The 15,289-nt window shown below is 43.5% G+C and overlaps 1 pseudogene; it reads right to left on the bottom strand.

Moving 5' to 3' along the window:
* Window positions 1-15,289, bottom strand: part of LOC115151374 (protein O-mannosyl-transferase TMTC3-like) — a 54,474-nt pseudogene extending 39,185 nt beyond the window's left edge.

Raw genomic sequence — 15,289 nt, forward strand, 5'->3', positions numbered from 1 at the left:
ACGTGATGACCCCACGTAAAATTATGCGCTACACGTGCAACACAGCATTCCTAACCTAGCCCACAATGTCTGCTGTGTGGATTGAGCAGTCAACAAGTCGAGCAGTCATTTGAAAGAGTAAGGACATTTCAGGGAGACAACTCAAAGGCAAAATCCATTAATGCCAAGATAATGGAATTCATTGCCCTTGACAATCAACCGTTCTCTGTTGTGGGTGATGTTGGCTTTCGCCAACTGGTCGAGCACCAGCACACTTTTACATTTAATTTTTTTAACTATTTTTCAGATGTTGCCCTACCGGAGTTACACAGTAATAGCGTCACTGTTATTAGCTTAACGACTGACATTTGGACCAGCGATATCTCCCCATTAGCATGCTGAGTCTGACAGCACAGTGGGTCATCGAGGATTTCGTACTGAGGAAAGTCGTATTGCATGCTCATGAATATGCTGGTTGTCATACCGCTGCTGCCAATATCACGTCTGCCTGCAGCAGACGTGATACCCCCCGTCATGGCACTGAAACGCCTGCTCAACAAAACTGGCAGGGATGTAAACAAATGTGCACAAAATTTGAAATAAGCTTCATGCATATGGAACATTTTGTGCGTATGGAACATTTCTGGGATCTTTTTTTTCAGCTCATGAAACATGGGACAAACACTTTACATATTGCGTTTACATTTTTGTTCAGTGTAGTATTCTTATTCTAATTCCTAATTCTAACACCACTGATTCTTTCACAACAGTGGAGTAAGCATGCCCATTCTGACTTCGTCAATGCTACGCTAAACAGTTAGCTAGCAGCTAGTGTGCGACGTTAGTGCTGACTAGTTTCTATGGAGTGAAGAAGGCCCCTTTTCCCGATGAGGTGGATGTTTTTACTGGCCCACATTGGCGATTGAAACAGTTGCCCTTGACAACAGTTTACCCCGGCAACAAAACTGCCCACACAGGCTGTGAACAAGTGATTCAGTGGCATTCTCTCTATACTGTGTCGCCACCATGCAAGATGCTATGTACAAGGATCGCTACTTTGATGCAGACAAGAAACAGGGTTGACGTGAAATGTTACATACACAGCTGGTCAAGATGGAAACGGACACAGTGACAGAGCGCACCGAGGAAGAAGCCACGGGCAGACAGAGCTAAAACTTCACTGCTTGACATGTATGATGCAATCCTAGCTGAGAATTAAACAACTGAATAAATGAACAACGTAACAGCACAGCAAGTAAGTGAAATAAATGGTTTTGATTATGTTTTACAGGTAAATGCCAACAAAATTACTTTTTGGGTCAGTGTGTGTGAGTAACCTTTATTTAACTAGGCAAGTCAGTTAAGAACAAATTCTTATTTACAATGACGGCCAGCCCCGGCCAAACCCGGACGACGCTGGGCCAATTGTGTCCTATGGGACTCCCAAACACGACCGGATGTGATACAGCCTGGTTTCGAACTAGGGACTGCAGTGACGCCCCTTGCACTGAGATGCAATGCCTTAGACATCTGTGTCCATGTGTGTGTGTTAACTATTTAACTGTACTAGAATGCTTAAAAGGCGGCTAAAATCTTAAATATCGGATATCGGTATCAGTTTTTGAAAGTGTAGACTTTACCATGAAATGCTTACTTACAAGCCCTTAACCAACAGTGCAGTTCAAGAGAAGTTAAGAAAATATTTACCAAGTAGACTAAAATAAAAAGTAATAATAAAAAGTAACACAATAAGAATAACAATAATGAGGCTATACACAGGGTGCACCGGTACCGAGTCAGTGTGTGGTGGTACAGGTTAGTTGAGGTAATCTGTAAATGTAGGTAGGGATGAAGTGACTATGCACAGATAAAAAAACAGCGAGTAGCAGCAGTGTACAAAAAGGGAGGTGGGGGTTCCGGTACCGCTTGACGTGCGGTAGCAGAGAAAACAGTCTAGGACTTGGGTGACTGGAGTCTCTGACAATTTTATGGGCTTTCCTCTGACACCGCCTAATGTATAGGTCCTGGATGGCAGGAAGCTTGGCCCCAGTGATGTACTGGGCCGTTCGCACTACCCTCTGTAGCGCTTTACGGTCAGATGCCGAGCAGTTTCCATACAAGGCGGTGATGCAACCGGTCAGGATGCTCTCGATCGTGCAGCTGTAGAACCTTTTGAGGATCTGGGGACCCATGCAAAATCTTTTCAGTCTCCTGAGGGGGAAAAGGTTTTGTCGTGCCCTCTTCACAACTGTCTTGGTATGTTTAGACCATGAAAGTTCGTTGGTGATGTGGACACCAAGGAACTTCAAACTCTTGGCCCGCTCCACTACCGCCCCGTTGATGTCAATGGGGGCCTGTTCGGCCCGCCTTTTCCTGTAGTCCATGATCAGCTCCTTTGTGTTGCTCACATTGAGGGAGAGGTTGTTGTCCTGGCACCACACTTCCAGATATCTGACCTCCTCCCTATAGGCCGTCTCATCATTGTCGGTGATCAGGCCTACCACTGTTGTGTCGTCAGCAAACTCAATGATGGTGTTAGAGTCGTGTTGGCCACGCAGTCGTGGGTGAACAGGGAATACAGGAGGGGACTAAATACACACCCCTGAGGGGCCCCAGTGTTAAGGATCAGCGTGGCAGACGTGTTGTTGCCTACCCTTACCAACTGGGGGCGGCCCGTCAGGAAGTCCAGGATCCAGTTGCAGAGGGAGATGTTTAGTCCAAGAGTCCTTAGCTTAGTGATGAGCTCCGTGGGCACTATGGTGTTGAACGCTGAGCTGTAGTCAATGAACAGCATTCTCACATAGGTGTTCCTTTCGTCCAGGCGAGAAAGGGCAGTGTGGAGTGTGATTGAGATTGCGTCATCTCTGGATCTGTTGGGGCGGTATGCGAATTGGAGTGCGTCTAGGGTGTCCGGAAGGATGCTGTTTATGTGAGCCATGACCAGCCTTTCAAAGCACTTCATGGCTACTGACGTGAGTGCCACGGGGCGGTAATCATTTAGGCAGGTTACCTTTACTTCATTGGGCACAGGGACTATGGTGGTCTGCTTGAAACATGTAGGTATTACAGACTCGGTCAGGGACAGGTTGAAAATGTCAGTGAAGACACTTGACAGTTGGTCCGCGCATTCTTTTGAGTACAAGTCCTGGTAGTCCATCTGGCCCAGCGGCTTTGTGAATGTTGACCTGTTTGAAGGTTTTGTTCATGTCGGCTACTGAGAGCGTTACAATACAGTCATCCAGAACAGCTGGTGCTCTTGTGCATGCTTCAGTGTTGCTTGCCTCGAAGCGAGCATAAAAGGCATTTAGGTCGTCTGGTACGCTAGCGTCACTAGGCAGCTCGCGTCTGGGTTTCCATTTGTAATCCGTAATAGTTTTCAGGCCCTGCCACATCCAATGAGCGTCAGAGCCGGTGTAGTAGGATTCAATCTTAATCCTGTATTGACGCTTTGCTTGTTTGATGGTTCGTCTGAGGGCATAGCGGATGTCTTGTAAGCATCTGGATTAGTCTCCCGCTCCTTGAAAGTGGCAGCTCTAGCCTTTAGCTCGAAGCGGATGTTGCCTGTAATCAATGGCTTCTGGTTGGGATATGTACGTACAGTCACTGTGGGGATGACGTCGTTCATGCACATACTGATGAAGCCGATGACTGAGGTTGTGTACTCCTCAAAGCCATTTGATGAATCCCGGAACATATTCCAGTCTGTGCTAGCAAAACAGTCCTGTAGTATAGCATCCGTCATCTGACCACTTCCGTATTGAGCGAGTCACTGGCACTTCCTGCTTTAGTTTTTGCTTGTAAGCAGGAATCAGGAAAATATAATTATGGTCAGATTTGCTAAACGGTAGGGTGGGGGAGAGCTTTGTATGCATCTCTGTGTGTGGAGTAAAGGTGGCCTAGGATTTTTTTTTCTCTTGTTGCACATGTGCCATGCTGGTAAAAATTTGGTAAAACTGTAACTAGTAAGATAAGATAGTGACAATGAGTTGTTACATGTTCATTTCCTTGACATCAGGAGGGGGAAAACACTTCCCCATTCATCCCTCTCTCGTGATAACCATCATCGCTCAGAAATCAAACCCCTGAGTCATTATCTTCCTTCTGACTTTCCTTAGGATCAGGCATCAACTGTAATTTTCCTCAGCGCAATGCTCCGCTCTTCCTACAACACCAGTCACCTACCAGAGGAACCAAAAATAAAAATAAATAAAAGTCAACATTTCTGGCACAAATATGTTCTTCTTTCATAAATGAAATGAAGAGTTCCACTTTCCCCATGACAGCCATTACCTGTCATAGGCACAAAGTTGAAAGTAAACGGTCAAAGTTAACGTTTCTGGCACAAAGATGTTCCCTCGTCAATCAATCATCCTTTAAACACTTCCTGCCCAGTCTCTGGAGTTCACGCTTCTCAACATGTCTCCCAGGTATGCCTGAAATCAGCTGAAACCTGATTCTCCATGACAAAGGCTAACCTAAACCAACAATATGCAATACCCAACTGAAAGCAACAAGACCGTAAATGAAAAGTATACCCGTCACATAGCGTAGAACTAAATCATGGAGGCAGACAACAGAGGTAACTCACACTGGCTCCTGCCGGCCAGGGTATTTTATAGAAATATATGGAGGATGATTGCCACCTTATGGAACTACATGGAACTGCACATGTCCTCCTTTCACAAATGCAGCTGGGGCTGGTAAATCCTGGACCAAGAGGAGAGCAAGTCTGTGTCATGTTCAGTAGGGAGAAAATGTTTTGAAACACAGTGAGGTATTAACTGAACTTGACCAGTAAGAATAAGAACCTTACTGAACATGACCCAGGTGAGGTTGACTCACCTAACCTCTACCGCATAGATGTCCTAAGAACAACACATAGACTGATACACAATTGCTAAACACTAGACTGTGACAGTCTTGCCTGACGACTCAAACTTAATTATTCTGCTGCGCTATCGTTCACTACATACAGTACTTCAGTCTGAGACTGCAAGTGTTTCGTGGTGACGTCAAAATGAGGGTGTTGTACAAAACAAAGTCATCAGCAATTGGATCATCTCTAACCAATCTGAGTATCAAAGCCAATGACGAATTTTAAAAATGTTGCTTTACCTGTGTGTTTTGGCTCTGGCCCAACCCATCGATTTCTGGGACCAATCAGATGCACTAGAACGTAATTCCAATCTAGAAAGCGTAGGGCATGTACTCAGATCCAGACTCATTGCAGAGAATAAACTAACGTCTGTGGGTGTGGTGTAGCATTTGGCCAAAGCAAGGAGTTTGTGTAGCCAGGCAAGTGACAGTCAGCCTCTTAACAACATAGGTTGACAGACATCACTGTTATGCAGCATTTTCATCTCTCAACCACTTGCAACTATTGAATCCAATGAAACTACTCAAAGCATGCATCTTTCAGTTCCATCTTTAGGATTATCAATGTCATACAAACAAAGTTCTAGTTGAATATGTTCACTATGAATATGTTCAGATACCAGACACAGATGCACACAAACTCTGAACTACACATTCAGAAAGAAAGCCATTCTAAGATGCTAACAAAGACAGAGGCATGCACAATGGTCTCTTTGTCCATGTTTATCATGAAGGGGAGCTTCATTGCTCAGTGTATCAAATGAAAAACAAATGATCTGTTGAGAGAGAGATTCCAGACCAAGATAACGTGAAGGCCATTGGCCGGGCCAAGGGCTACTTTGTGAATTGTGAAATGGGTCCTTTCAAGCGATTGAGAGGCTGCACTCAGCTGAAGGAGAGAACGACATGAGGAAGATGAGAGGGAGTGAGGGAGCACTAGAGCTGTGTAACATTACAACTCCCTTTCCCAGAGTGGCAGAATGTTGTCTTTGTTTTACTATTCTGTTTTCGTTTTCAATTCTTCTATTCAGTTTTTCTAAGGCCTGTCTGGTTGCCGGTGCAACTCGGTTGAATGTGGTGAAATACAAGTACAAATTGTGAGTAAGGGGGTTAGCAAATAGGCAAGATGAGAGACGTTGTTGTTGAGGTAGACAGTAATGACTGAGATTAGTTCAATTTAGTTAATTTCCAAACAATTCAGGCATTGAAAGGGACATTAACCAACTCAATGTCCAACTTGTATTGAATTCCATTCTTTCCATGTCACCAATGCATGCAGGTCCGTATAACTATTTTAGCAGCAATGTTGAACGTTCAAGCTGCTGTACAGACACTATGGGATCGCTAGTCTAGAGCACTCGGTTAAATTGTGTTTGAAAGCATTGTTTAACTCTAAACAGTTAAATGAGTGAGAAATAGATGTAATTGTTGCAATAACTTGTAAGTGGGCAACAGGGTTGCAAAGGGTCGGAAACTTGCGGAAATTTTCCCCAAAATGTCCATGGGAAGTTAAGCCCGGGAATTTGGGGAATTTTGCTTAAATTTGTCCAAAAAGTTAGCTTATAACAGTGAACCATTTTTTGGGGATACACATAAGGTAATTCTTGGTCTTGTGGCATATTTTGGTTAAACTATCCCCAATTCAATGGAATTGCAACCCTCCGCATGCACAGTGCATTCTTCCACCACATACAGTGGGGGAAAAAAGTATTTGATCCCCTGCTGATTTTGTACGTTTGCCCACTTACAAAGAAATTATCAGTCTATAATTTTAATAGTAGGTTTATTTGAACAGTGAGAGACAGAATAACAATAAAAAAATCCAGAAAAACTCATGTCAAAAATGTTATAAAATGATTTGCATTTTAATGAGGGAAATAAGTATTTGACCCCTCTGCAAAACATGACTTAGTACTTGGTGGCAAAACCCTTGTTGGCAATCACAGAGGTCAGACGTTTCTTGTAGTTGGCCACCAGGTTTGCACACATCTCAGGAGGGATTTTGTCCCACTCCTCTTTGCAGATCTTCTCCAAGTCATTAAGGTTTCCAGGCTGACGTTTGGCAACTCGAACCTTCAGCTCCCTCCACAGATTTTCTATGGGATTAAGGTCTGGAGACTGGCTAGGCCACTCCAGGACCTTAATGTGCTTCTTCTTGAGCCACTCCTTTGTTGCCTTGGCCGTGTGTTTTGGGTCATTGTTATGCTGGAATACCCATCCACGACCCATTTTCAACGCCCTGGCTGAGGGAAGGAGGTTCTCACCCATGATTTGACGGTACATGGCCCCGTCCATCGTCCCTTTGATGCGGTGAAATTTTCCTGTCCCCTTAGCAGAAAAACACCCCCAAAGGATAAAGTTTCCACCTCCATGTTTGACGGTGGAGATGGTGTTCTTGGAGTCATAGGCAGCATTCCTCCTCCTCCAAACACGGCGAGTTGAGTTGATGTCCAAGAGCTCCATTTTGGTCTCATCTGACCACAACACTTTCACCAGTTGTCCTCTGAGTCATTCAGATGTTCATTGGCAAACTTCAGACGGGCATGTATATGTATTCTTGAGCAGGGTGACCTTACGGGCGCTGCAGGACTTCAGTCCTTCATGGCGTAGTGTGTTACCAATTGTTTTCTTGGTGACTATGGTCCCAGCTGTTGAGATCATTGACAAGATCCTCCTATGTAGTTCTGGGCTGATTCCTCACCGTTCTCATGATCATTGCAACTCCACGAGGTGAGATCTTGCATGGAGCCCCAGGCCGAGGGATATTGACAGTTCTTTTGTTTCTTCCATTTGCGAATAATCGCACCAAATGTTGTCACCTTCTCACCAAGCTGCTTGGCGATGGTCTTGTAGCCCATTCCAGCCTTGTGTAGGTCTACAATCTTGTCCCTGACATCCTTGGAGAGCTCTTTTGTCTTGGCCATGGTGGAGAGTTTGGAATCTGATTGATTGCTTCTGTGGACATGTCTTTTTTACAGGTAACAAGCTGCGGTTAGGAGCACTCCCTTTAAGAGTGTGCTCCTAATGTCAGCTCGTTACCTGTATAAAAGACACCTGGGAGCCAGAAATCTTTCTGATTGAGAGGGGGTCAAATACTTATTTCCCTCATTAAAATGCAAATCAATTTATAACATTTCTGGCATGAGTTTTTCTGGATATTGTTGTTGTTATTCTGTCTCTCACTGTGCAAATAAACCTACCATTAAAATTATAGACTGATCCTTTCTTTGTCAGTGGGCAAATGTACAAAATCAGCAGGGGATCAAATACTTTTTCCCCCCACTGTATGCAGTGCACTCTTCCATCACATGTACAGCTGATTCTCAAGATCTTGCACACTAATGTGATGCTATTGAGCCCACACTACTACACTGTCTGAGCCAAGGACTACATGCTTTCTGTTAAGTTTTGATTACAATACTGGGTGTGGTGAATATATTTTATATGACATACATGATTGTTTGTTAACTAGTAAATAGTAGCCTACAGCAAAGTGTGTTTTAAATCATCTCTAACTTAACAATTTCTGCTTCTTAATTTTTGCTACCATGTGGGTTTTAGCTTGCTTGAACCTGCTAACTGAGGAGTGTTAATTCACCTGTTTCCATACATGTTTCATTTTAAAACATTTATCCTACAAAGGAGTTGTTTAATCTAACTGCTTAACTATTTATCTGTACATGGAATAGTATTCTTTTTTATTTTTTTACTCATGTTTTTCTAATCTTTACAGGAAAATGCCACGGGCACTATCTGATGTGCGGAGACCTTTCACTGCAGCTAATGTAGAAGGAAAAGCTGTGTACATTTGCAAATTCTGTGCCAAATCATATGTGAAGAATGCAACAAAGATGCAGAATCGTCTGGCCAAGTGCATAAAGTTCCCTCAGCGCTCACAAGAAGCAACCTCTGACAAAAGTCCCTCTACTTCTATTCGAGGTGAAAATGATGAATCAGACACCTTATCGATAGCAACAGCTCATGGTCCTCCTGGAATCAGACGTTTTTTTACTCAATGGAGGAATGTTGTCAGAAATGCTGGTGAATGTCTTGCTCAAGCTGTGTATGCAACTGATTCACCTCTGATGCTCACAGGCAATGTGTATTGGAAGAGATTTCTGAATGTTCTTCGCCCAGCATACACCCCTCCAACCAGACATGCTTTATCTACAAATTTATTGGAATCAGAGTTCAACAGAGTTCCAAGTGAAGGTCAAGCAAATCATAGAGAAAGCAGACTGTATTGCAGTCATCTCTGATAGGTGGTTGAATGTTCGTGGGCAAGGAATAATTAACTACATCATCTCCACCCCTCAACCAGTATTCTACAAGAGCACAGACACAAGGGACAACAGACACACCGGTCTCTAAATTGCAGATGAGCTGAAGGCAGTCATCAATGACCTTGGACCACAGAAGGTATTTGCATTGGTGAAAGACAATGCTGCAAACATGAAGGCTGCTTGGTCTAAAGTGGAGAAGTCCTACCCTCACATCACACCCAAGGCTGTGCTGCTCATGCATTGAATCTGCTCCTCAAGGACATCATGACACTGAAAACAATGGATACACTCTACAAGAGAGCCAAGGAAATTGTTAGGTATGTGAAGGGTCATCAAGTTATAGCAGCAATCTACCTCACCAAGCAAAGAGAGAAGAATAAGAGCAGCACATTGAAGCTGCCCAGCAACACCCGTTGGGGTGGTGTTGTCATCATGTTTGACAGTCTCCTGGAGGGGAAGGAGTCTCTCCAAGAAATGGCCATATCACAGTCTGCCGATATAGACAGCCCCATCAAGAGGATCCTCCTGGATCATGTATTTTGGGAGATAGTGGTAAGCAGCCTGAAACTCCTGAAACCTGTAGCAGTAGCCATTGCACAGATTGAGGGAGACAATGCCATCATTTCTGATGTTCAGATTCTGCTTACAGATGTAAGAGAAGAAATCCGTACTGCCCTGCCCACTTCACTGTTGCTCTAAGCAGAGGAAACTGCAGTTCTGAAATACATCAAAGAGCGTGAAGACTTCTGCCTGAAGCCCATACAAGCCGCAGCGTACATGTTGGACCCCATGTATGCTGGCAAGAGCATCCTGTCTGGTGCAGAGATCAACAAGGCCTACGGTCCATCACCCTACAAATCCCACCAACATCAGCCGCCTCAGAGCGCAACTGGTCCTTGTTTGGGAACACACACCAAAGCACGCAACAGGCTGACCAATACAAGGGTTGAAAAATTGGTGGCCATCCAGGCAAATGTTTTTTTAGAGCCTGACAACAAGCTATACTCAACAAGGTTGGAAAGTGACAGTGAATATGAGGCCTCAGAGTCTGATGTTCAAGAGGTGGACATTGAGGAGGTCCAGGGAGAAGACATGGAAGCCTGAGAGGAAGACAACCAAAGCTTTAGTTTCTAGACTATCATTTTACAGATGTATGTTGAACACATTTTTGAGAGATGCGATGGATCATTGGGGATCATTCAATTTTCCCTTTCTTTTGTTGTTCAGTGAAATCATCCCATGTGAAGAGTCAACTCATTTAATTAAAGTTCAATTCATAATTAAATTGTTTTCTTTATATTGGAAGGATTTAATCATTTGCAATTATGTCTACTTATGATGAGGTAAAAGGTAAATGTTTGTCTCCATATGATATGGTAAATATATACAATGCAAAAAACATCTACATTTAAATGGTATTAAAATTAATTTGCATATATTTCCGTTAATTCCCATATATTACCGTTAATTCTAACAGAAAGTTTCCAACTCCAAATATTCCCCAAAATGTGCAACCCTAGTGGGCAACATATACAATCATCCTAAAATTACATTTAGATATAAACTCAGCAAAAAAGGAAACATCCTCTCACTGTCAACTGTGTTTATTTTCAGCAAACTTAACATGTGTAAATATTTGTATGAACATAACAAGATTCAACAACTGAGACATAAACTGCGACTAACAGAAATGGAATAATGTGTCCCTGAACAAAGGGGGGGGTCATAATCAAAAGTAACAGTCAGTATCTGGTGTGGCCACCAGCTGCATTAAGTACTGCAGTGCATCTCCTTCTCATGGACTGCACCAGATTTGCCAGTTCTTAATGTGAGATGTTACCCCACTCTTCCACCAAGGCACCTGCAAGTTCCCGGAAATTTCTGGGGGGAATGGCCCTAGCCATCACCCTCCGATCCAACAGGTCCCAGACGTGCTCTATGGGATTGAGATCCGGACTCTCCGCTGGCCATGGCAGAACACTGTCAGGATGAGCCTGCAGGAAGGGTACCACATGAGGGAGGAGGATGTCTTCCCTGTAACGCACAGAGTTGAGATTGCCTGTAATGACAACAAGCTCAGTCCGATGATGCTGTGACACACCGCCCCAGACCATGACGGACCCTCCACCTCAAAATCGATCCCGCTCCAGAGTACAGCTCATTCCTTCGACAATAAACGCAAATCCGACCATCACCCCTGGTGAGACAAAACCGCGACTCGCCAGTGATGAGCACTTTTTGCTAGTCCTGTCTGGTCCAGCGACAGTGGGTTTGTGCCCATAGGCGACGTTGTTGCCGGTGATGTCTGGTGACGACCTGCCTTACAACAGGCCTACAAGCCCTCAGTCCAGCCTCTCTCAGCCTATTGCAGACAGTCTAAGCACTGATGGAGGGATTATGCGTTACTGGTGTAACTCGGGCAGTTGTTGTTGCCATCCTGTACCTTTCCCGCAGGTGTGATGTTCGGATGTACAGATCCTGTGCAGGTGTTGTTACAAATGGTCTGCCTCTGCAAGGACGATCAGCTGTCCATCCTGTCTCCCTGTACCGCTGACTTAGGCGTCTCACAGTACAGACATTGCAATTTATTGCCCTGGCCACATCTGCAGTCCTCATGCTTCCTTGCAGCATGCCTAAGGAACGTTCACGCAAATGATCAGGGACCCTGGGCATCTTTCTTTTGGTGTTTTTCAGAGACAGTAGAAAGGCCTCTTTAGTGTCCTGTTTTCATAACTGTGACCTTAATTGCCTACCGTCTGTTAGCTGTTAGTGTCTTAACAACGGTTCCACAGGTGCATGTTCATTCATGGTTCATTGAACAAGCATGGGAAACAGTGTTGAAACCCTTTACAATGAATAACTGTGAAGTTATTTGGATTTTTACAAATTATCTTTGAAAGACAGTGTCCTGAAAAAGGGATGTATCTTTTTTTTGCTGAGTTTATTAAAACATTGTATATTGCACTAATGTGGACAGTTTGTGTTACTACATTATAAGCTTGCATTTTAACCACATAAATTGAGTGGAATTAGCTTACCCATCCTTTTTACCTCAGATTGGTGATATATAGTCATTAAGATGATACTGAATAGATTGCTTTAAACAGATTCATATATTTGGTTTGGTACAATTGCTTTTATCATACGTGCCTATCCATTGAAGGACTCATTTTCAAACTCAAATGGCACAGATCTTTTGGAGCTTCTCTCTGTATAAAAGTCGCTGGCCACAAACAAATACATGGATTTGACAGTCAAGCTATCCCTCAAATGAAAGCCAACCCCTGTCACTATGGTGCAGCGGTCTAAGGCACTGAATTTCAGTGCTAGAGGCGTCACTACAGACATCATGGTTCGAATCCAGGCTGTATCACAACCGGCAGTGATTGGGAGTCCCATAGGGCGGCGCACAATTGGCCCAGCAACGTCCGAGTTTGGCCGGTGTAGGCAGTCATTGTAAAAAATAATTTGTTCTTAACTGACATGCCTAATTAAATAAAAGTTAAATAAATAATAATAATAAATAAAAAAACATTAGGCGAGGGGGGGGTGCCTTGTAAGAACAAAGCAAATGTAAGCTATTCCTGTGCTTGTAGCCAATCAGAATCCACAGATTTAAACAGAAGCAGCTAAGTTCATGTCAGAAAGCTCCCTTAGACCACTGTGCCACTTGGGAGCATGGATGGGGTTAGGATTTAGGGATAGTTAATTCAGCTTGTTAGTTCCTAGATCTGTGCCTACACTATGAGCAGACTTAGGGCCTCCATGTGGATGGAGTGCACAGCCGCTGCCACTGCGAACAGCAATGTTTAATCTGATCCTAGATCTGTGTTTGCCTACAATACGAGCAGACTTACGGCCTCTGTGTGGATGGGGTGCACAGCAAAAAGCAGAGCCGCCACCAGGCTGGAGGTCTTATCCAGGAAGAGACGACAGATGCGCATGAAGAGCACACACACCACGGCATGTAGCCCCACGTTGAGCAGGTGGTAGGATGCAGAACTCAGCTCACTGAAGAGGTAGTTCAACCGGAACGTGAGCACGGACAGGGGCCGGTAGGACTTGTGGCTCCTCTCCTGTGGTAAGAAACAGAAATATGGAAGGGAGAATTGTGCTGTTATGAATATAGGTGATTTTGTTGGAACTTACAATCAACCTCCTCTGACTAGCATTATGCCAAGAATCAAAGTTCACCAATATACACAACAGCCATTGATTAATTGAACATATACTGAACAAAAATGCAACATGCAACAATTTCATTAATTTTACTGAGTTACAATCAGCATGCCAATTGTACTCTCCCTCAAAATTTAAGACATCTGTGGCATTGTGTTATGTGACAAAACGGCACATGATAGTGGCCTTTTGTCTCTAGTACAAGGTGCACCTGTGTAATGGTCCTGCTGTTTAATCAGCTTCTTGATATGCCACACCTGTCAGGTGGATGGATTATCTTGGCAAAGGAGAAATTCTCACAAACAGGGATGTAAACACATTTGTGCAAAATATTTTAAAGAAATAAGCTTTTAGTGCATATGAAACATTTCTGGGATATTTTATTTCAGCTCATGAAACCAACACTTTAAATGTTGTGTTTATATTTTTGTTCAGAGTAAAATACATTTGAACTATTCTCACCTGAAATTCAAATAATCCCTTTTCACTTGATCATCTGCATGTTTTGCAAGGGGAGCATAAACAAAGTAAGACATGGTGCATGACATGCCATATGTAATCTCGTGCACCAAACACTTCCCCAAGCTCGAGGATATTTCATGATAGATTCATCACCTAAGACATGGGCATGCCCCAGAAGTCATTGAAGAACAGGTTGCAGAGTGGGGTGGCGGGCCGCAGGTCCTTGTTGTCCAGAATGGCTGAGACATTATCAAACACAAAGCCACAGGATAGGCTGTTCCAGTAGCATCCCAACACCAGTCTGGTCAAAATCAAAATCTCCTTCCACAAGACAACAGCCATTGCTGACCAAAGGCTTCATTGATCATTGTGATGGATGAAGTAACAGCAGGACAGGAGAAATTAGAGTAGAGAGGTTATCTTTATTAATTATCATATCATGGTTCACACAATACAATGTGCCCAACCCAGATTTGCGAGGATGCCACTGACACAGCTTGGTGCTGCCGGTGACAAGACTGACATCATAACAATGTATGCCTTCAGGTACACTGAGTAGGTCTATGATCAATTCCCATACAATGCAGACATATTATATTAGCAAAAAAAAACTATGACAATGACATTGAGGATGTCGTATTAAAACTCGAAAGGCAACAATGTAGCTAGCTAGCTAGGTAACTATATCAACCGAGAACAAGATCATGTAGTTGCAGTCACGCTAGCTAGTCACTGTAACTTTAAAAACATTGCCATCCAGCTAGGCGGCATTGGGGATACGTCAAGATTTTTACTTTATCTACTTCCCCAGAGTCAGATGAACTGCGTGCAGTAAGAAGGAAGCTGCTAACTAGCGTTAGCGCAATGACTGGAAGTCTATGGGTCTCTGCTAGCGAACAAATACCCATACTCTTACTTCTAGACATTGTGTTAACGCTAGTTAGCATTGGCTAGCGACACTGCCTATAACGTCCTTCTTACTTGACACAGATGCATACAAATGGTATCCAAGAGTTCACCCGACTCTGGGGAAGTAGATCAAATCCCGAAGTATGCCTTTTACAAACACACGAAAGTTAACTTAGTTAGCTAACTGTTGTTGAAGATAACCTAATCGCCGCTGCATTTCCACTTGATTGTTCACGATTCATGGTCTAGTTTATCCACTGCTGATGAAAATAGTTTACAGTAACATGTCCTAACATATAACATTGTTAGAAGAAATTAGAACATTTAGAAACATACGTTAAAGTATTCGGCGATTGACATTCCAATTTGAACGCTAGCAAGCCAATAAATCCCCAAACTTCCGGGGCAAAGTTTAAGCTAAAAAGGGGGACTGATTTCAGAAACAGCGGTGGCTGTAACGTGTTGTCCCATGTGTACTGACACTATCAAGAAGAGAACACACTTAGCTTGGTATAAATCATGAACATTTTTGCTTTGAAAATCTCTCTAACTAGCTATATAGCTGGCTAAATGACTGGCTAGCCTTTTGCGACGGTGAAACG

The sequence above is a fragment of the Salmo trutta genome, chromosome 17, assembly GCF_901001165.1.
Source record: "Salmo trutta chromosome 17, fSalTru1.1, whole genome shotgun sequence".
In the NCBI taxonomy this organism is placed as follows: Eukaryota; Metazoa; Chordata; class Actinopteri; order Salmoniformes; family Salmonidae; genus Salmo; species Salmo trutta.